The sequence below is a fragment of the Arachis ipaensis genome, chromosome B10, assembly GCF_059453495.1.
Source record: "Arachis ipaensis isolate K30076 ecotype BB chromosome B10, ASM5945349v1, whole genome shotgun sequence".
Classification (NCBI taxonomy): domain Eukaryota; kingdom Viridiplantae; phylum Streptophyta; class Magnoliopsida; order Fabales; family Fabaceae; genus Arachis; species Arachis ipaensis.
This window is the reverse complement of record NC_142435.1, coordinates 99,882,624-99,905,968: the sequence shown is the minus strand read 5'-3', so window position 1 is coordinate 99,905,968 and position 23,345 is coordinate 99,882,624.

Below are 23,345 nucleotides of genomic sequence, written 5' to 3'. Positions count from 1 at the left end.
CTCGACCTGCATCTGAAAAATAGCAAATATGTATGGAATGAGAACTGGAGGTTCTTAGTATGGTAAAATTGTTCACATAGATAATATATAAGGTCTCGGAAAGCTAGAGGCATTTCTAGAACTTTGACAATCCAAATTAAACTTATACTTCATACTAAGCTAGAATTTTGGGAATTTATCTAAGGGATTCTAGTTCTAATCTAATATTCATTCCCCGTTTTCTTCATATCTCCTAACCACCATATATAGAACAACCCTCATTATACCTCCGTCACATGAGGGATCTCTTAATTGCAAACACATACAATACAATCAAGGATAACACAATTATGGATAGCAAATACAACAGATAAGACAAGTAGCAATTAAGTACAGTTAAACAATTAGGCAAGTCAAAACAAAGCATACTCAAACAAAACATACAAATGCATATGATACATGTCTGCCCTATGGCCGATGATATTATCTGTCGGTTATACAGCCAAACTTGACGTGTTTGATAGCTAACCTTGGACAGAATATCACAATAGGGAGTAAGTGAGACTAAACCACAATCCTTGCTACTACCCACGTAACTCAGAGCAAGTGGAAAGAACCACTACTGCTGCTACTACCTAAGCGGGTATTTACAAACTCAACCTGGAGAAAGTAGAATAAACCACCACTGTTGCTATTGTCCAGGTGTCTCAATCACTGTCCCGGAGCAAATGGGACGAACCACAACCCTTGCTACTACCCATGTGCCTCAAACATTAATATTAAATTCCTTATCACCCAATCAACTCCATTCATAATCATAATCACGTTCATCATCACATCTCAATCTCATAATAAAATACTAACCCGGAGCAAGTGGGTCGAACCAAAACCCTTGCTACTGCCCAGGCGTTTCAATCATTAACCCATAGTAAGTGGGACGAGGCCCGACCCTTGTATACTATCCGGGCCAGCACATCTCAAACAGACTCACTTCCCTTTTCATAATCATTCTGTTCATATTTCAATCATAATTAATCATTCAACATGTCTTAATATCAAAATCACTCTCATCATATCTTAATTAAATTTATTCATCATCATCTCTCAATATCATAACCATACTCATCATACTTACTCATCATCAATCATTCTTAGTTTTCATTATCATAATTATCCCCATCATAACTTGACCTCTCAACCTTCATTGCTCACACACATAATTCTCATCATCATCGCCTCATCACACTTAATCTATTCTTCCGCAATATCAATTCAACTCCTTTAATATGTTCGCTCTTATTCCAAAGCCTAAAAACAAGCTATTGGACCTTAAACAGGGTTTACGAAACTTTACAAGTTTTCCAAGAAGGTCAAACAATTAAAAACAGGGTTTAGTGCAGAATAAGGAATCGTGCGTATGCATCATACCATCCGTACACATGCACCAGACAACTTTCCCAGCCTGTGCGTACACATCATAATGTGCGCACGCACAATTTGCAAAAGTTCCAGAGTGTCGACACACCCTCGTGCGTACACACGAGTCTCCCCACATGTTCTGGTCTGTGCGTGTGCACGATAGTGTGCGTACGCATGCATACCAAATTTTCTGGTTTTCTAAAAATTTTCTTTTTAAACCCAAACTTCAAACGCGCATAACTTTTTTGTTAAAATTATTTTTCGTCCGTTCTTCAAACGTTGTAAACTACTCAGACCCAATTTTCATCTAAGACAAGTTTCACCAAATTTGATGGTCTGAAAGTCAAGTTAAAGTGCGTTAAAGTTGGTTAAAAATTATGGTTTTTACCAAAGACACAAACCTCAAGCTTTTCCAAAGTTACCAATCCAAAATCAATCAAATCTTAACCAAATCCATTTCAAGCATTATCATGACTCACCAAACACTAACCCATTACCTATCAATCACTTAGTCACTCAAATACTAATGCTTTATTATCAATTCAACAACATTTTTATCACATATATACATATATACAATAATTGCATCAATTCCAACCACTTCACTATCAAATTCAATGTATAATTTATATTCAGCACCAACCACACCACAATCATCTCAACATATAATTTATCAATACCACTCACTAATTACCAACTACAATTTACATCAAACTCAATATTTATTTACTATATCTATTAAACATGCACCATTCACATAATTTAACTTATCTTACGGTCAACTAGCCTAAGTTTTCATGTATTTCATGTAACATTATATATTAACTACGAGAAACCAAAACCATACCTTGGCCGATTCCTTCATAAGCCAAAGACACCAAAATTTAAGACAACCCACAAGGTTTTAAAGTTTTCTCACCTTATCCATTGATGATTGGGGTAAATCTTACAATTATCCAATGTTAGATTGCACCTAAACCACCAAAATCATCAAAATCCCTCAATACCCAAACAAAAAATGTAGAAAAGAGAGGAACAAAGAACTGGGAAAAAATTAAAGATCCTTACCACTTTGTTGGGTTAGAATCAAAGAGCTCGATGAGGCGAACGCGTGGCCACAAATGGTGCGGCGATCAGAGCTCCGAATTGAAAGTTATGAGCGATTGAACGTTGGAGTGAATAGTACCCAAGGGTTTTACCTCCTTCTCCTCTATTTTAGCATGGTTCACATATGGAAAGAGTCGTTGCGGCTGAATGCTTAAGTTTGGGTTTATATATGTTCGGCCCAATATAGGCCGGTCCAACCGGTTTAGCCCGTTGGCCTAACTTTGGGACAAAATCTTTAAAATTATTGTTAAAATTCGTATTTTAAACATTTTTACTTCTTCAACTTATAAAATTTAATTTTCTAATTTCTTGGACTCATAATTAATTTATTAGTCTTATTTATTAATTTTCAGGATTTTATATTCTACCTTCCTAATTAGGAATTTTGTCCCCAAAATTCAGTTACTAAAAGAAAAAAGACAAGTGTAGCCCTTCCTACTTCAACTTTCCAGTCCTCAATCCTCGGTCAACCCTTGAAACAATCTTATATACTGAAGCTCCTCTTTTCCAATGAGAAACTCTTCTAGTTCACATTCGATGGGGTTCAAAGGTTACACTAGGGGTTTCAAGCTCAGCTTTTAGGTTCAACTACAGGGGTCCTTCTAGCTTTATCTCGATATCTACATTCAAATTTTGGAATCCGAAGGCTACACACTTCTCACTACATTGATGCTCCAACCCGATTTCGCTGCGTCACTCTGATCCTTTGTCATTACAAACTTAATCATTCGCCCATTCGACCAGAAACCTACTTGAATCTCTTTATCACACTAACTAAACGTCATCAACCTTTACTTCAGGTACACGAGTTTCTAATTCCCTTATTTGTCTCCACCACTAAGTCCATTACCGCCTCCATCACTGTTCCTAGTTTGTTTGTTCTATCCTTTTAGTTGTAGCTTGCACATCAGCAATGATATTCTCCAGAGCAGCCATATACTCAACCGTATCACCTTACTCGCGTTCACAAGACGTCCTTTGGGTCTTGTTCATATAGAACAATTGATATTAAGGTGATCGGTCTTAATATCTCAAGTCTAGTGCTTCAAATCTTCAAAAGTATGCTCATGAACATTTATACTATATATGTCAAGCAGACATCCTAAATAGCATGTACCCACACTTAGAGTATGCTCAAAAGCATAGTTAGTCCATTTCCCAGACTCTACAGGAACCGCTCTGATACCATAATGTAATACCCTACCATACAAAGCTTTACGCTTAAGTCGTAAACCAGAGACGGCGAGGTATTACGACCTGTAAAATAAAAATACGTATAAAATATAGTTGAAAGGAATTATAACTAAGTGTCTTGAAAAAGAAGCTAAACAAAACCGTAATAGAAAAATCGCATCGCACTCGTCTGGATAAGCGTATAAAGATGAATAAGATCGAAAAGAAAATAGTGATATACATATAGGGATCAAAGTTCCAAAGATACAATTACCAAGCTCCGGACTCGACCTGCAAAGCTAGCGCCGACCAGAGTATACATACGCACACACGCACGCACGCACGTACGCATGCACGCACGCACGCATACTTGGTGCACAAATTGTGAATCACACTTTTCACAACTCGTACCACTGACCAGCAAGTGCACTGGGTCGTCCAAGTAATACCTCACGTGAGTAAGGGTCGAATCCCACGGAGATTGTTGGTTTGAAGCAATCTATGGTTATCTTGTAAATCTTAGTCAGGAAGTCAATTATGTTTATCAGTTGAATTGCGAATAAACAAGAGAGCATGGATTAAAGGTTACTTGTTATGCAGTAATGGAGAATATGTTGGAGTTTTGGAGATGCTTTGTCTTCTGAATCTCTGCTTTCCTCTGTCTTCTTGTTCACGCACGCACGTCCTCCTATGGCAAGCTGTATGTAGGGGTTCACCATCGTCAATGGCTACATCCCATCCTCTCAGTGAAGAATATGCTCACATGCTCTGTCACAGCACGGCTAATCATCTGTCGGTTCTCGATCATACTGGAATAGGATTCTTCGTCCTTTTGCGTCTGTCACTAACGCCTAGCACTTGCGAGTTTGAAGCTCATCACAGTCATTCGATCATTGAATCCTACTCGGAATACCACAGACAAGGTTTAGACTTTCCGGATTCTCATGAATGCCGCCATCAGTTCTAGCTTATACCACGGAGATTCTGATTAAGGAATCTAAGAGATACACATTCAATCGTATATAGAACGGAGGTGGTTGTCAGGCACACGTTCATGGTTTGAGGAAGGTGATGAGTGTCACAGATCATCACCTCCATCACAGTTAAGCGCGAATGAACATCTTAGATAGGAACAAGCGTGTTTGAATGGAAAACAGAAATACTTGCATTAATTCATCGAGACACAGCAGAGCTCCTCACCCCCAACAATGGAGTTTAGAGACTCATGCCGTCAAAGAGTACAAATTTTAGATCTAAATTGTCATGAGATACAAAATAAGTCTCTAAAAGTTGTTTAAATACTAAACTAGTAGCCTAGGTTTACAGAAAATGAGTAAACTATAGCAGATGGTATAGAGATCCACTTCTGAGGCCCACTTGGTGTGTGCTGGGGCTGAGATTTAAGTAATTCACGTGCATAAGGCCATTTTGGGCGTTCAACGCCAGGTTTGGATCCATTTCTGGCGTTGAACTCCAGCTTTTAATCCTTTTCTGGCGCTGGACGCCAGAATAGGGCAGAGAACTGGTGTTGAACGCCAGTTTACGTTGTCTATTCTTAAGCAAAGTATGGACTATTATATATTTCTGGAAAGCCCTGGATGTCTACTTTCCAACGCAATTCGAAGCATGCCATTTCGAGTTCTGTAGCTCCAGAAAATCCACTTTGAGTGCAGGGAGGTCAGAATCCAACAGCATCAACAGTCCTTTTTTAGCCTGAGTCAGATTTTTGCTCAGCTCCTTCAATTTCAGCCAGAAAAATACCTGAAATTACAGAAAAACACACAACTCATAGTAAAGTCCAGAAATATAAATTTTTCCTAAAAACTAATGAAAATAAACTAAAAACTAACTAAAACATACTAAAAACTATATGAAATTAACCCCAAAAAGCGTATAAAATATCCGCTCATCAACACACACACATATATATAACCCAAAAGTATCCCCAAAAGATAAGATAATACATCCGTTTTCCCAAATCCACCTCTAAGAGGGACAAAAATACAACATATACTGTGGAGAAAATATATACATACATATACATACACAAAATATAAAACACCAAGTCTCAAAACAGTTCTTCGCTTCCAAAGAGTCTCTATAATGCTCAACGAGGTGACTCTCAGCCTGCATCTGAAAAATAACAGAATATGTATGGAATGAGAACCAGGAGTTCTCAATATGGTAAAAGTGCCTGCATAGATAATATATAAGGTCCCAAAAAGCCAGAGGCATTCCTAGAACTCCGATGATCCAAATCAAAGTTATAGTTCATACTAAGCCAAAATTTCGGGAATCTATCTAAGGGATTCTTGTTCTAATCTAACTATTCATTTTTCATTTCCTTTACATCTCCTAACCACCATATATAAAACAATCCTCATCACACCTCTGCCATATGAGGGATCTCTCAATTGCAAACACATACAATACAATCAAGGAAAACACAATTATGGATAGCAAGTACAACAGATAAGACAAGTAGCAGTTAAGTATAGTTAAACAATTAGGCAAGCCAAAACAAAGCATACTCAAACAAAACATACAAATGCATATGATGCATGTCTGCCCTATGGCCGATGATATCATCTGTCAGTTATACAGCAAAACCCGACATATCCGGGAGCTAACCTTGAACAGAACACCACAACACAGAGCAAGTAGGACTAAACTACAACCCTTGCTACTATCCGCGTAACCTAGAGCAAGTGAAAAGAACACTACTGCTGCTACTATCCAGGAGGGTGTTTACAAACTCAACCCGGAGCAAGTGGAATAAACCACTACTGCGGCTACTGCCTAGGTGTCTCAATCATTGACCTAGAGTCAGTGGGATGAACCACAACTTTTGCTACTGTCCAGCTGCCTCAAACATTATTATTAAATTCTTTATCACCCAATCAACTCCATTCGTAATCATAATCACGTTCATCATCACATCTCAATCTCATAATCAAATACGAATGCGGAGCAAGCGGGACGAACCACAACCGTTGCTACTTCCCAGGCGTTTCAATCATTAACCCGGAGCAAGTGGGACGAGGCCCAACCCTTGCATACTATCCGGGCCAGCACATCTCAATCAGACTCACTTCCCTTTTCATAATCATTCTCTTCATATTTCAATCATAATCAATCATTCAACTTCTCTTAATATCATAATCGCTCTCATCATATCTTAATTAAATTCATTCATCATCATCTCTCAATATCATAACCATACTCATCATACTTAGTCATCATCAATCATTCTTATTTTTCATGATCATAATTATCCCCCTCATAACTTGACCTCTTAACCTTCATTGCTCACACACATAATTCTTATCATCATCGCCTCGTTACACTTAATCCATTCTTTTGCAATATCAATTCAACTCCTTTAATACATTTGCTCTTATTCCGAAGTCTAAAAACTAGCTATCGGACCTTGAACAGAGTTTACGGAAGTTTACAAGTTTGCAAGGAAGGTCAAACAGTTAAAAATAGGATTTTAGTGGAAAACAAGGTATCGTGCATACACCTGTGCGTACGCACCATAATGTGCGTACACACAACTTGCAAATATTTCAGAGTGTGCATACGCACACCCTCGTGCGTATGCACGTGTCTACCCACATTCTCTGGTCTACACATGCGCACGATAGTGTGCGTACGCACGCATACCAGAATCTTTAGTTTTTTTGAAAAATTCTATTTTTAAACCTAAACTTCAAATGCGCATAACTTTTTCATTAAAAATTATTTTTCATTCATTCTTTGAACGTTGTAAACAACTCGGATCTAATTTTTCTTTGAGACAACTTTCACCAAATTTGAGTGTCCAAGGGCCAAGTTACAACGTGTCAAAGTTGGTTAAAAATTGTATTTTTTACCAAAGACAAACCTTAAGCTTTTCCAAAGTTACCAATCCAAAATCAACCAAATCCTAAACAAATCCATTTCAAGTATTATCATGACTCACCAAACACTAACTCATTACCTATCAATCACTTAGTCACTCAAAATACTAATGCTTCATCATCAATTCAATATCATTTTCATCATATATATACATATATACAATAATTGCATCAATTCTAACCACTTCACTATCAAAATCAACATATAATTTATATTCAACACCAACCACACCACAACCATCTCAGCATATAATTTATCAATACCACTCACTAATTTCCAACTATAATTCACATTGAACTCAACATTTATTTATTATATCCATTAAACATGCACCATTCATATAATTCAACTTATCCTACGGTCAACTAGCCTAAGTTTTCATGTAACATTATACATTAACTACGAGAAACCAAAACCATACCTTGGCCGATTCCTCCCTAAGCCAAAGACACTAAACTTCAAGCTTCAAAGACTCTAAATCAATCCCAATAAATTCTGGCCACCCAAAGCTGAGTTCCAAGCACTCCAATTCACCGATTCAATCTATTTCATACAATTCATCAAAACTAGTACTAGGGTTCACAAAACTGGACAACCCACAAAGGTTTAGAATTTTCTTACCTTATCCATTGATTATTGGGGTAAAATTCAATAATTATCCAATGTTAGATTGCACCTAAACCACCAAAATCATCAAAATCCCTCAATACCCAAACCAAAAAATGTGGAAAAGAGAGGAATAGAGAATTGGGCATAAAAATTAACAATCCTTACCACTTTGTTGGGTTTGAATCGAGGAGATTGACGACACAAATGTGTGACCGCAAGCAGTGCGGTGATTGGAGCTCCGGATTGAAAGTTATGAGCGATTGAACGTTAGAGTGAATAGTACTATTCTGAGGGGTACCTGAAAATGTTAATTTAGGCCTAAGCATGAGGTCTAGGCTCCTTCTGAGGCAGCGTCTGACTTATCCTTACATTGAAGTACCGCCGTCCGATTCCTCGTGAGGAGGTGGGGGTGGTATCTGCAAGAGACTCTGATGCTTAAGTCTGCAAGGGCTTTAGGCAGGTTTTAGTTGATTAGAACGTAAATTATACCTGAGGGGTATCAGTGTATTTATAGTAGAGTCGGTAACCACTTTTGTTGGAGTAGTTCCATCTTTATCGATGGATAACTCTTCCGTTTATCTTGGGAGTTCGTTGGAATCTATCTTTTAGGGAGGATAAAGATAGTGGGAGAGATTTGCCGAGGCAGTTACTTGCTTGGGCGAGTGGAGATGGGGCTCCTTCACGGTGTTCGACCTCTTCAAAGAGGTCGAGTAGGAGTTGGAGATCTCCTTTTTGGGTTGGGCCTTTTATCCTTATTGGGCCTGGCTTTATTTGTGGGCCAGATTATGACCAATGACCCGTCTACATGTAGTTGAGATTTCCTGACTTTCAATATATTCAGCAATGAAATCGATGAGATATTGGGACTTGATTGCTATCCGGGCTTCATACTTTAGGTCGAACTCGGACAGCTCCACAACTTATTGTAGTATCCGTCTTGCTAAATCCATCTTTTGTAGAATATGTTTCATTGGTTTATTTGTACGGACCGTGATAATGTGAGCTTGAAAATAAGGTCAGAGCCTTCAAGAGGTGAGGACAAGGGCATATGCAAACTTTTCTATCTTTTGGTAGTTCAGTTTTGTTCCTTATAAAGCTTTGCTAACAAAATAGACAGATTTCAATCCATCCTTGTCTTCTTTTACCAATGATGAGGCTATAGCTTGGCTCACTACTACTAGGTAGATGACGAGCTCTTCTCCTACTACTGCTCGGGTAAGTATAGGAGGTTGTTCCAAGAATGCTTTGAAATCTTGAAAGGCTTGCTCGCACTCTAAGGTCCACTCAAATTGCTTTCCCTTTCTAAGAATAGAGTATAGGGAAGTGAGTTTAATACCGATCTTGCTAGGAATCTATATAGAGTCGCCAAATTTCTATCTAATTGTTGAAATTCTTTAAGACTGGTCGGGCTCTTCATGTTGAAAATAGCTCTACATTTGTCCGGGTTAGCTTCTATGCCTCTTCGAGTTAGCATGAAACCTAAGACTTTTTCCGCTTCTACTGTGAAGGTGCATTTTAAGGGATTTAATCTCATCTCATGCTTCCTTATTGTAGAAAATACCTCAGAGAGATCGGACAAAAGTGCTGAGTCTGCCTTGGTTTTAACGAGCATATCGTCTATATACACTTCCATAAGATTCAAGGTTGTCTGACCTATTAGGGCATTGTAAGCTAAGGTGACCTCAACCACGATGTAATCGATGTTTAACGTCTTTGACCTCGTGCCCTTTCCAAAAGTGGTGTATAGAGATATGTACCTAAGAGGTCGGATCGGCGTATCACCCAGTCCGAAAAGGTTATCTAGGTATGCCTTAAGATCCTTTCTTCCAATCCAAGCTTGTCAAAAGCAGGTTTAAACAGTATATTCGCCGAGCTACCTTGGTCTATCAGTGTTCTATGGAGGTTTACATTGGCGAGGATCATATTTATCACTACGGGGCCGTCATGGCCTTGCGTTACCCCTTGAGCATCTTCCTTAGTGAATGAGATTATTAGCAGGTCGGGAGATCTGCTTTCTCCTGCGACTTGGTATACCTCCTTAAGATGCTGTGATGATTTAGATATTCCTCCCCCAGAAAATCCTCCAGTTATCATGTGTATGTGTTGCTCGGGAGTTTGAGGTGGACGTTCTTGTCATCCTCCTTCTTCACTTCTCTTTCTTTTCCTCGGGTTGTCTGACTTATCCACCAAGTACCTGTCTAGTCAGCCTTCTCTGGCTAACTTTTCTATGACATTCTTTAAATTGTAACATTTGTTTGTAGAATGTCTATAGAGTTTATGGTACTCATAGTATTCTGTCCGGCTTTTTGCCTTTTGTGTTCAATCAGACGAGGAGGTGGAAGCTTCTTGGTGTGGCATATTTCTCTGTAAACATCCAAAAGAGAGACCCGGAGGGAGTGTAGTTATGGTATCTTCGGGGTTTTTCTATGTTCTATTCTTTGTTTTTCTTAGTTTCATTATCTTTTTCTCGACGTGGATAAGGCAGGCTGGGTCACAGTAGTGGTTCTCTCAGTTGTGAGTTTTCTTCTATGTTGATATATTTCTCTGCCCGTTCTTGTACTTCGTACAAGGAAGCCAGATGTCGCTTTGATATGGATTGAAAGAATGGCCTTTCCTTGAGGCTATTAACTAACCCCATTATCACTGCTTCTGTTGGTAGGTTTTGAATCTCTAGGCATGCTTTATTGAACCTTTTCATGTAATCTCAGAGTGTTTCCCCGACCTCTTGCTTTACTCCCAACAAGCTCGGTGCATGCCTTACTTTATCCTTCTGAATAGAAAATCTAGTAAGGAACTTTCTTGCCAAATCATCGAAACAAGTGACTGACCTGGGAGGTAAGTTATCAAACCACTTCATCACCGCCTTAGTTAAGGTTGTCAGGAAGGCTTTGCGACGGATAGAGTCGGAGGCGTTGGCTAGGTATATCCGACTTTTAAAATTGCTGAGATGATGTCTCGGATCAGTTGTTCCATCGTAAAGATCCATGTCGGGGGTTTTGAAATTCCTTGGAACTTTGGTCCGAATGATCTCTTCCACAAATGGATCTTTTCCCCCTAAGGGGCTTTCTTCCCGATCTGCCCGGTTACTTCGTTTTCGAAGACTGGCCTCCAATTTTGAGAGCTTTTCTTCTAGCTCTCTTTGTTGTCTCACCTCTCTCTGTAGCTCCCATTCTACTTCCCATTGATGCTCAGCTTCTTGCTCAAGCTGATCCAGTCATCTATCATGGACATGAACTAAACCTAGTATCTCAGTGGGATGTGGGGTTTCTTCCTCTTCTAGTGGATGTATCTCTGAATGGATCCGCCTTAGTTGGGGGTTTTCGGATGTTCCTTCTCCGTGAGGAACGTGCGTTCTCTCCCGTGGTGGAGGTATTGAGAGTGGGAGGTCGTCCCGTTAAGGCTCGGGTTTTGATTCAGATGCCATGTGGCCGTCTTTATATTGATGGTCCGCCATTATCAAGGGTTAAATCATAGGTCACCGATAATGGTGTCAATGTTTTGAGGGTTACCTAAAACGTTGATTTGGCCCTGAACGTGAGGTCCAGGCTCCTTCTAAGGCAGCGTCTGACTTATCCTTACGCTGAGGTGCCACTGTCCGAGTTCCTCGTGAGGAGGTGATAAACCACTATTTTACAGTTTATTTTGTATTGCATTGAGTGGATTTTATCAATTTTTCATACACTTATTTATATAAAAAGCATGGTTTTACAAATCCTTCCTAATTTTGTGCTATGATTGAAAACATGCTTCCTAGGCCTTAAAATTGTTAATTTTTAATTCTCCTTTATTACCATTCAATGCCGTGATGTGTTTGTTAAGTTTTTTCAAGTTTACAAGGCATGAATAGCTTAAAGGATGTAGATGAAGCATGTTAAAGTGAAAGGAACACAAGAAACTAAAAAGTTGGGAAGTGAGGAGCGACACACACGCATGGCTGACGTGTGCGCGTAACCTGGAGCGTCTTTCAGTGACGCATACGCGTGGCTGACGCGTACACGTGGCTGACACGTACGCATGATGAGCATCACGTGCTACAATTTACAGAAAATGCTGGGGGCGATTTCTGGGCTATTTTTGACCCAGTTTCAGGCTCGAAAATACAGGTTAGAGGCTACAGAGTAGAGCTGGAAGGGGGGATCATTCACTAATTTTCATTCACACAATTTTAGGTTTTAGATGTAGGTTTCTAGAGAGAGGCTCTCTCGTCTCTCTAGGTTTTAGGGTTTTTTGTCTTATTCCTTCTCAAATTCATATTTCTACCTTACTTTAATTTAGTTTTTCTTCTACTTTTATTTGTTCTAGAACTTTAGTTTATCTATTTCTCTCGTTGATTTCTTTATGTTGCCAATTTAGTTTATGAATTCTTCTTGTCTCCTTTAATCCATATTAATGCAATTCATGTTTCCATGTTTATAATTGCTTTCTTTAATTTGTTGTTATTGTTTCCTCTTGCAATGGTCAGTCTTAGATTTGCTATGTCTTATTAGTTTTCTATATTTTTATTTTATGCCTTCCAAGTGTTTGATAAAATGCTTGGTTGGTTTTTAAATTAGATTTTTATGTTCTTGACTTGGATTGATTAATTTGAGACTCTTGATTTATCAAAAGTCTTTTGTTGATTGGTGATTGAAGATTGCCGGTTAGCTTGAACTTCACCAAAGCTAGTCTCTCACTATGAGTTGACTAGGACTTGTGAACTCAAGTTGATTGTATACACTTGACCTTCCTCATTGGTTAGAGGTTAACTAAGTGAAGGAAATTCACATTTACCATCACAATTGGCAATGATAATGAGGATAGGACTTCTAATTCTCTTTCCTTGCTAAGAGCTTTCTTAGTTATTAGTTTATTTTCTCGCCATTTTACTTTCTTGTTCCTTATTTCAAAAATCCAAAAAATATACTTTCCCATAACCAATAATAAACCACACTTTCCTGCAATTCCTTGAGAGACGACCCGAGGTTTAAATACTTCGGTTAATTTTATTGGGTTTGCTTAAGTGACAAACAATTTAAAAATTGATCGAGGATAATTTGTTGGTTTAGAACTATACTTGCAACGCGATATTTTTGTGAAAATCTTTATCGATATTTTTCCTCCATCAGGAGGTGGGGGTGGCACCTACAAGAGACTCCAGTGCTTAAGTGAGCAAGGGCTTTAGGCAAGTTTTAGTCGATTAGAATGTAAATTATACCTGAGGGGTGTCAGTGTATTTATAGTAAAGTCAGTAACCACCTTTGTTGGAGTAGTTCCATCTTTATCGATGGATAACCGTTCTCTTTATCTTGGGAGTTTGTTGGAATTTATCTTTTAGGGAGGATAGAGATAGTGGGAGAGATTTGCGGAGGCAGTTACCTGCTTGGGCAAGTGGAGCTGGGGCTCCTTTGTAGCGTCTGACCTCTTCAAAGAGGTCAGGTAGGAGTTGGAGACCTCCTTTCTGAGTTGGGCCTTTTATCCTTATTGGGCTTGACTTTATTTTTAGGCCAGGGTATGAACAAGTACCCAAGGGTTTCACCTCTTTCTCCTCTATTACAACATGATTCACATATGAGAACAAGTGTTGTGGCTGAATCTTAAGTTTGGGCTTATATATGTTGGGCCTCGGGCCCAATATGGGCCCGGTCTAACCGATTTAGTCTGTTGGCCTAACTTTGGGTCAAAATCTTTAAAATTAGTGTTAACATTTGTATTTTTTAAATATTTTTACTTCAAATTATAAAATTTAATTTCTTATTTTTTGGGCTCATAATTAATTTATTAGTTAATTATTTATTAATTTCTAAGGTTTTATAGATCACACTAATTTGAATGAATCTAGGTTCACACTGAATGGGTTGGATGTATTTATCAACATTTAAGAGTGGCAAAACCACAAATGAATAGAAATTTATACACGAAATTAACTGAAAAATGAACCCTCATTATATGACTATTCAATTGCAGAAACACCTAAACTGTTTGCCACAACATAATTGCAAAAGCTAATTTGAAAACCAAAATGTGACTATTTAATAAAACATAACATATATTAGAAATTAACCCTCATTATATGACTAGAGCTCAAATGAACTGAAATTTAGTCATACATGAATCAAAATGTATTCTAATAAATACCTAAAACTGTTTACCACAATACAATTGTAGCAACTAGTTTGAAAAACCAAATATGACTATTCAATAAAACATAACACAAATAAGAAATTAAGCCTCATTTTCATCAAAGGGGAAAACATTATATTAGCAAAATTTAGTAAACATCGAAACTTCTATCATCCTCTCCAGGATAATTCATATCCTGTGCATGATAAAGGCTAGAGCTTGACTGAATCATTGATCCACCATCTAAATGGTTCAACTGCAAAAAGAAATAAATCATATGTTAGCAAAATGCACAAACGCATTTTTTCCTAATCAAAAGCAAATCAATATTACCTCACTAAGAGCTGGCTTTTTCTTTGTTGCATATGTGATCTTTTTCCATATTTGATCCCAGTCTATTCTTGGGACGTCCTCTTGTTCTAACACGTAGGGGGCTTTGAAGTTCGTTCACATCATTCAATGTAGGGTCTTTTTGAGATAACAAACATTTACTTTCATTTTTCACTTGATATTCTTGCATCTCAAGCCATGACATTATCGAAATCCCGGTGCAAAATTTTAGTCAACTCCTCGGATTCTAACACAAATTCAAAAATATTGTGCGAGAAAAACACCAAATTGTCAAATCTCTTGGTTTTTGGCTCCAATAGAGGCTCGTCTCGACTGCTCTTGATATGTGTGTGCCTCCTCTTTATGTTCTTACTCCAGTGTTCTAATATATATTTTAGTATCACTTTATCTACTTGCTCAAAGCTTAAGGCACTTAGAGAATGACGGCATAGTATACCCCTTGACTCAAACAACAAGCACTAGCACTTAGCGTGATATTATGTCGTATGTAACTACAAACTTGTTGAATGTTGAGTTAGAAACTTGCTCTACAACTTCATATGCCATGAAATTTAGAGTGGAATGCGTTGATCTTGTGATACAATTCACATTTCCTCTAAATTGTGCTTGAACTTCCTGAACTTCTCGTGAGTATACACGTGATGAAATTGAGCCTCTATTGGTAATTTTGTTGCACACATTATCACGGTATAAAAATCTGCAGCATCAAATTCACTCTCTTTGCTCTTTGCTTCCTAGGAAATTATCATATTGCTTTACAAATAGAATCAAGGAGCTATTGCGTGTGATAAACTTGTTAAAAAAAGCATCCATGCTCTTGTTCCTTTGTGTCTCATCCCGACCCAAAAGTGGTGTTCGAGATAAACAAGAATCCATAAATGACGATCTTCATATAACTCCGCAAAATAGGACAAGATTCATAAATTAGACATGAAAATGAACTGAAAGTTATACCTGTTCAAACTGAAAAAATAACAACATTAATTAACTCGAATGAAATCGCGGTTACCTGAAAGCTAGTTATTGCCTCCAACACCATACTTTGTGAGAAAATCATTCCAATTTCAGTCAAATGCATCTTTTGTAAACAAGTTCCAAACAACATGACTCATCTCTTTTTCGATTTCTTCGTGTCACTTGTAGCCATTTAATTTACTTGGGATCTTCTTCATGGTATGCCAAATGCACCACCGGTGAATTGTTGTTGGTATACAGGTCTCAATAGCCCTTTGTATTGATGCACATTTATCGGTAAGAATCCCTTTTGGTACCTTTTCTCCCATGCAACGAACCCAATATTCAAATAACCATTTGAATGACTAAATATCCTCATTTTTCATCAAAGCATATCCGAGAAGTATCGACTGACCGTGGTGATTTGTTGAGTTAAGAAATTAATTAATAAAATTGCTGATGACAAACATTTGATTAGTGGGCTAATCACCCAATTAGTTTTGATTATTTTTTATAAGTGATGCAGGCCAAAAACAAGTGTCGCAACAACCCAACATCAAATAAAAGATATCTGCAAATGGGCTGAATGGTAAGTAAAAATAAAAACAAGCCCAAGTCATTCATCTCAAGCTAGATTCTTCAAAGAAGCAAAGGCAAGGCACCAATGGGCTGAACTTGAGTAGAACCCGATCCAAGCCCGAATTGAATCTCAATTCCCTTTCACTAGCTTTCACCAAATCAACGTTCCTTTCTTCTCTGTCTCAGTCAAATCAGAAAATCAGAAAAGTGAGAAAGAGAGAAAGAGCTTCTTCCCTAAGCTAGTCACCAAAGAAGCAAGAGAGAGAAGGATTAAGCTTGAAATACAGAAGTCTAATAAAAAAATCCAAACCAAATCAAACTTAGGTTAAACGTAACCCATTTCCTCTTGCATGCATCAGATCTTCTTCTCTTCTTCCCAACTCTCTGCTCTGTCTGAAATGGGATATAAAGGAAAGTTATTTTCTATTTTTCTCTGCTGTATATCCACGGTCTTAAACATGACTTGGGGACCAAGTTGGTTTTTAAGGGCTCAGATCAAGTTAACCATAGGAAGATTTTTGTGGTTGCTGCTTTATGGCTTTCGGTCAAGATGAAGAAGTCAGAAGCATAGTTTCTACTCTGGGGATTAAGGAGAAAAAGTGAATCTGCGGGTTGGTGAAGCTCAAGGCTAAAGGTGTTGACCTTGGTAGAAAGACCCAGCAACATGCAAGGAGATAAAAAAGTCTTTCTGCTCATTCAGAAGCAAGGAGAGAAAACCAGAGCCTGGTGAGTTGTGTTCTGTGAAGAAGTTCCTCTACTTGGATAATGATTTCTTTTAAAGAAGCATTCGGCAAATACTGAAGAACTATTTCTGAGGTTTGTGAATTTGGTTTTGCACATAGCAAAGAGGCTGCTGATGAAGTCAATCTCCTTCATGTTTTACTGATTGTGATGTTCTTTTCTATGTATATCTTTCTGTAATTTCTTGTGAGAAAAGGCATTGTGAGGAAACTCAAGTAAAAGCCATGAGTGAAAAAAGGCTGAGTGAAATACTTGAGAGAAAAGCCTAGAGTTATTTTCTGATTTCTTTAGGTATGTTTATGTCTTGTATCTTGTACCTGTGAGGTATCCCTTTCTTAGTTGGGTTAGCACTAAGAGTGAATAGTTTGGTATTAGCATAGCCAATGTCAAGTTAGGATAGAACTTGAGTGTAAAAGGATTGGGTCAATCCTGTGGAATTGGTGTATGTAATACTGTTAACTATAGTGAAAATTTCTCCATTGTTGTGGAGGAGACTGGACGTAGGTTGCATAGCACAAGGCAACCGAACCAGGATATATGCTGGTGTTAGCTTTTCTCTTTTCTGCACTGTTCTGTTTTCTGATATTCATGAGACAAAAGTAAATTGTCTCATAAATTTTTGCTGCTGAGTTCTAACAGAATCAGAATAGAAAGTTTGTTTAAAAAGGGTCATAACAGCAACTAAAAGATAAGCATAGATTCAACCCCCCTTCTCTAAGCCTACCACAACCTTCAATTGGTATCAGGAGCTAAGGTCTCAAGAATCAAGCTTAACTGCTTGGAGCAAAGATCCAATGGCGAACAACTTGGGCACAACCACAGTTACCTACACGCTCACTGAAGGCCAGTCAAACAACCGGCCACCTTTCTTCAACAGGAAGAACTACTCCTACTGGAAAGAAAGGATAAGGATTTTCATCCAATCCATTGACTACAACATACAGAAGATTGTTGTGAGCAGTCCCAAGATCCCAACAAAAACAAGTGCTGATGGAGTGGTGATTCCAAAAGAAGAAGCTGAATGGAATAAAGATGATAAGAAGAAGATAGAGCTGAATGCTAAAGCAATCAACCTTCTTCACTGTGCTATCAGCTTTGAAGAGTACCAGAAGGTGTCTAGATGCAAGACAGCCAAAGAAATTTGGGAAAAACTCCAGGTTACACACGAAGGCACTAAACAAGTCAAAGAAACGAGGATTGATATGCTGCGAAAAGAGTATGAGATGTTTAGCATGAAGGATGGAGAAAGCATTGATAAAGCATTTGAGAGATTCTCAATCATAATCAACAACCTTGATGCTATGGGTACAAACTATGCAGAACAAACCTTGGTGAGAAAACTCCTTAGAAGCCTCACAAAAGAATGGGAAAACACTGCCACTATCTTAACCGAGAGTAACAACATAAGTCCCATAACCTATGATGAGCTTAGAAGAAAACTCCTTGCCTATGAAGCCACACACACAAACACAGACTCAAAGAAAAAGGGAATAGCCCTCAAGTCACAAATAGAACCGAAAGAGAGTGAGTCTAGTGATAGTATTTCAGATGACGAGCTTTTGTTTTTTACTAGGAGATTTAGAAGGATGATGAAGAACAAGGGCAAATACAAGGGTTCAAGTTCAAATGAGCACAAGATCAACTTTAGCAAAGTGACGTGCCACACTGCAAAGAGGCTGGACACTTCAAGCTAAACTATCCAAAGCTCAAAAAGGAGGACAAAGGAAAGAAGGAAAAGAAGAGAGTACTCATGGCAGCTTGGGAGGACCTTGAGAATGACTCAAATGAAGAAGAAGAATCTGAAGGAGATGACAAAGACTGCTTCATGGCTGGAAACAACAATCTTAATGAGGTAAATTACTAAGATTTGACCATTGAGGACTTACATACTATTATTGATGATCTCACTTTAAACACCTCAAAACTGCTTGACAAGTATAATGAATGCAGATCTGAAAGAGATGTGTTAAGAGCTGAAAATAATTTTTTATAAGAAAAAATGAAGGAAACTGAATGTGCTTTGGACATCATTGAAGAAAACAGATTTCTAAAATCTGAACTTGAAAAATTAAAAGGAAAGCACATTGTGGATCCTTCTTATGAGTTAATTGCTGAAAATGAAAGATTAAATGATATAATTAAAAGGCTAAATAGTGACTTAGCAAAATTTGCTCAAGGTTCTAGTAACTTGGACAAATTACTTGCAAGTCAAAGACCATTGTTTGAAAAATCTGGTTTAGGCTACACAGCCAAGGAAGATGCAGTTTCCAACACTTCCTCTATAAAATTTGTGGCTTCTTCATCAAATACCAAATCCATACCAAACAAATCGGGTATTGGATATGTTTCAACTTTTGAAGAAAAATTTGATGAAGTGTACACAAGTGAAACTGAGCCTTCACCAAGAACTGATCCGAGTTCAAACCAGCCAGGTTTGGGTTACATTTCGAAAAATGAGGCTGCTTTCAAGAAACCACCATTTTACAACAAAACCTCATTTTCGAAAGGTAAAAATGTTCAAAGAAATTATGGTGAAAATACTTTTGCAAAGAGGAATAACTTTAATAAAAATAATTTTGTCAAAAGAAATGCATCTCCTTTAAAAACCAAAAAAATTTCGATACTTTAATCATTTCAAGCAATATAACTCACCTCAATTTCAGCGACACACATCAAAAAATCATTGTGTCAATTGCAAAAAATTTGGTCACTCATATGCACAATGTTTCATTGAAAAGAGAGTTGTAGGAAACAAAGTTTATAATGTTGTTTGTGATTTCAATGCACTTGGGCAACCAAGATGGATTAACTTCAAAGGATCCAAATTAATTTGGATACCTAAGGCTACTTGAAACTCTTCATGTAGATTTGCCTAGCATCCAAGAACAAAAAGGACATGTGGTACATGGATAGTGGATGTTCAAGGCACATGACTGGAAGGTCAACTTACTTCATCAAACTAAATAAGTATGATGGTGGTTTTGTGACCTTTGGAGATGATGGTAAAGGTAAAATTATTGCTGTTGGAAAAGTAGGTAATGAGCAGTCTACTTTCATTGATGATGTAGTTTTGGTATGTGGTTTGAAGCACAATCTTTTGAGTATAAGTCAGCTGTGTGATTTAGGATATCTAGTGACTTTCAAAAGATTTGAATGCTGCGTTGTTAATGAAAGAACAAATGAAGTGATGTTTGTTGCCAAGCGTTTTAATAATATGTATGGACTTACTCTTGATGAACTAAAGGATCAAAATGTAGCTTGTCTTCACTCGAAAGAATCTGAAAAGTGGTTATGGCACAAGAGATTGGGCCATGCAAGTATGTTTCAAATAAACAAACTTGTAAAGAAAGAATTAGTAAGAGGTCTTCCTTTGATAAAATTTGACAAAGACATCACTTGTGATGCTTGCCAAATGGGAAAACAAACAAAAAGTTCTTTTAAACCAAAGGAAGACATCTCTACTAAAAGACCACTTGAGTTGCTACACATTGATTTATTTGGTCCAACAAGAACTCAAAGCCTAGGTGGTAAACATTATGGTTAGTAATTGTGGATGACTATACTAGGTTTGGTTGGGTTTTGTTTCTTGCACACAAAAATGAAGCCTTTTCGGCCTTTGAACCTTTTTGTAAGAAAATTCAAAATGAAAATGATTTAAAAATCTCTTCTATAAGAAGTGATCATGGAACTGAATTTGAAAATAATTTATTTGAATCCTTTTGTGAGGAATTTGGGATATCTCACAACTTCTCTTGTCTAAGAACACCACAACAAAATGGTATTGTGGAAAGAAGAAATAGAAGCATACAAGAGATGACAAGAGTTATGCTTTGTGAGAGTAATGTTCCAAAGTTCCTTTGGGCTGAAGCGGTTAACACGGCTTGCCACATTTTGAATAGAACAATCATAAGGAAATTTTTGAAGAAAACCCCTTATGAACTTTGGAAAGGCTACCCACCAAACTTAGACTATTTACACATCTTTGGATGTAAATGTTTTGTTTTGAATAACAAAGAAAATTTGGGTAAGTTTGATCCAAAGGCGTATGAGTGTTTGTTTGTAGGATATTCCACAACTAGTAAAGCCTATAGGGTTTATCATCAAGATGCTAGGATTATTGAGGAGTCCATACATGTTACATTTTGTGATACTAATTTGGTGCAAAGCATTTTGGAAGATTGTGATGCAGGAAATCAAGCTCAAAAGGAAGATGAAACCACTCAAAATAATGAAAAAGGAAATTCTGGTCAAACTAAACCAGAAAATGCAACTGCTGAAAATTCAAGAGACAATTCCATTTTGTCTCATGAATCTGAAGGAAATTCTGAAGCTAGCAGCACCCAGAATCCCTTGGTATCTGAATCTGCCTCCAAATCCACCAGACCTCGTGAATGAAGATTCTTGAAGAATTATCCTGAGAAATTTGTCATTGGGAATGTCTCTCATGGAGTGCAAACTCGGTCTTCCACTAGAAAGGCAAATGAAGGATCTAACATTGCCCTTCTTTCACAAATAGAGCCTCAAAACGTCAAAGAAGCCCTTAGTGACCCCTCTTGGGTTAAAGCTATGAAGGATGAGCTTCTTGAATTTGAAAAGAATCAAGTATGGACTTTGGTTCCAAGGCCAAGTGGAAAGAAAGTGACTGGCACCAAATGGATATTTCAAAACAAGTTGGGAGAAGATGGTAGCATTGCTCGAAATAAGGCAAGGCTAGTGGCACAAAGATATGACCAAGAGAAGGAATAGACTTTGATGAATCCTTTGCCCCTGTTTTCCGAATGGAAGCCATAAGACTTCTCTTAGCATATGCTGCATTTTGTGGTTTTAAATTATATTAAATGGATCTGAAATGTGCATTTTTGAATGGTGTGATTGATAGAGAAGTGTACGTAGAGCAGCCTCCTGGTTTTGAAAATAAAGAGCATTCTAATCATGTTTTCAAATTATCTAAAGCTCTCTATGGTTTAAGACAAGCTCCTAGAGCTTGGTATGAGAGACTTAGCTCTTTTCTTTTGAAAAATGGTTTTCAAAGAGGCACCACTGACACAACTCTATTTATCAAGAATTCTAATGATTCTTTTATTCTAGTCCAAATATATGTTGATGATATTATTTTTGGATCAGCTAATGAATCCCTTTGTTCTGAATTTGGAAAACTCATGACAAGAGAATTTGACACGAGTATGATGGGTGAACTTAATTTTTTCCTTGGTCTGTGACGTGGCGAAAATTGGTGAGTTAAGAAATTAATATAAGAGATACGTTGCAAGTACAGTTCTTAACCAACCAGAAATCCGCTTATCAATTTAGAAGGTTGTCACAAAATTTAAATTAAAATACTGGGAGTATGAGTCCCAGGTCGTCTCCCAACGAGTTGCAGAAAGGTGTGCTATTTTATTAATCAGATGTTTTCAAAAATGGTTTGAGTTGAATAATAGGAAATTAAATTAGAGAATTTGTGTAATTTTAAATAAAAGCCTTGGCTGGGAGTAGATTAGTTGGAAGTCCTATTCTTGTTGGAGTACTCTCAAGATTAATTGATAATTGAGGGTTGTTCTGTTTAGTTATCCCTTACTAGGGAAAGGAAAGTCAAACAAGTTGGAAAGCTATTTCTATTCACAAGTCCCAATCCGCTCAATTGAAAAGGATTGGTGTCAGTGACTAGAGGACAAACCAACAATAAACCCAATTACAATTTTTCTTTTAAGCATTCCAACTCAAGGTCTTCCTTTCAATCAACTCCCATCCAAGTTATCGAACTACTCACTCGTTATGAATATAGAATTCATAACATAAGAAAGGGAAATATAGAAAGACATGATAAACAATAATCAAAGGGATCAATTAAAAATAAAAATAGTTCTTGTATTAATAAACTCTAAAAATAATTCAATAATAATTCTAAATAAACAAAGGACATGGAAGAGTAAGAGACAGGTAAAGAAAACAAACTAGAATGACGAAGTCTTGCTAAGGTAATAACTCTTCTCAATATCCCAATGCGAAAAGCAATAAAAATAAAATCCTAAGAACTATGAATGTGTAGAAAGAAAACCTAGAGGAGGAGTAAAACTAGATCTAAAACTGAGAATTATCTGTAATGAATTATTGTTTTCATTTCTGCATGTTCCTTGGCTCTAGTCTGCTTTTCTGGGCCAAAAATTGGGTCAAAACAGGGCCCAAAATCGCCCCCAGCGAATTCTGCAGATTCTGCAGATTGCGCATGTCACGCGATCGCGTCATTCATGCGGACGTGTCATTCGGCGTTTTGCCTTGCCACGCGTGCGCGTCGTCCACGCCTCCGCGTCACTTGTGCAGTTCCAATCCGCGCGGTCGCGTGACCCATGCGTCCGCATCACTTCTCGCTGGTCATCTCCTCAATTTCTTGTGTTCCTTCCATTTTTGCAGGCTTCTTTTCCAATCTCCAAGTC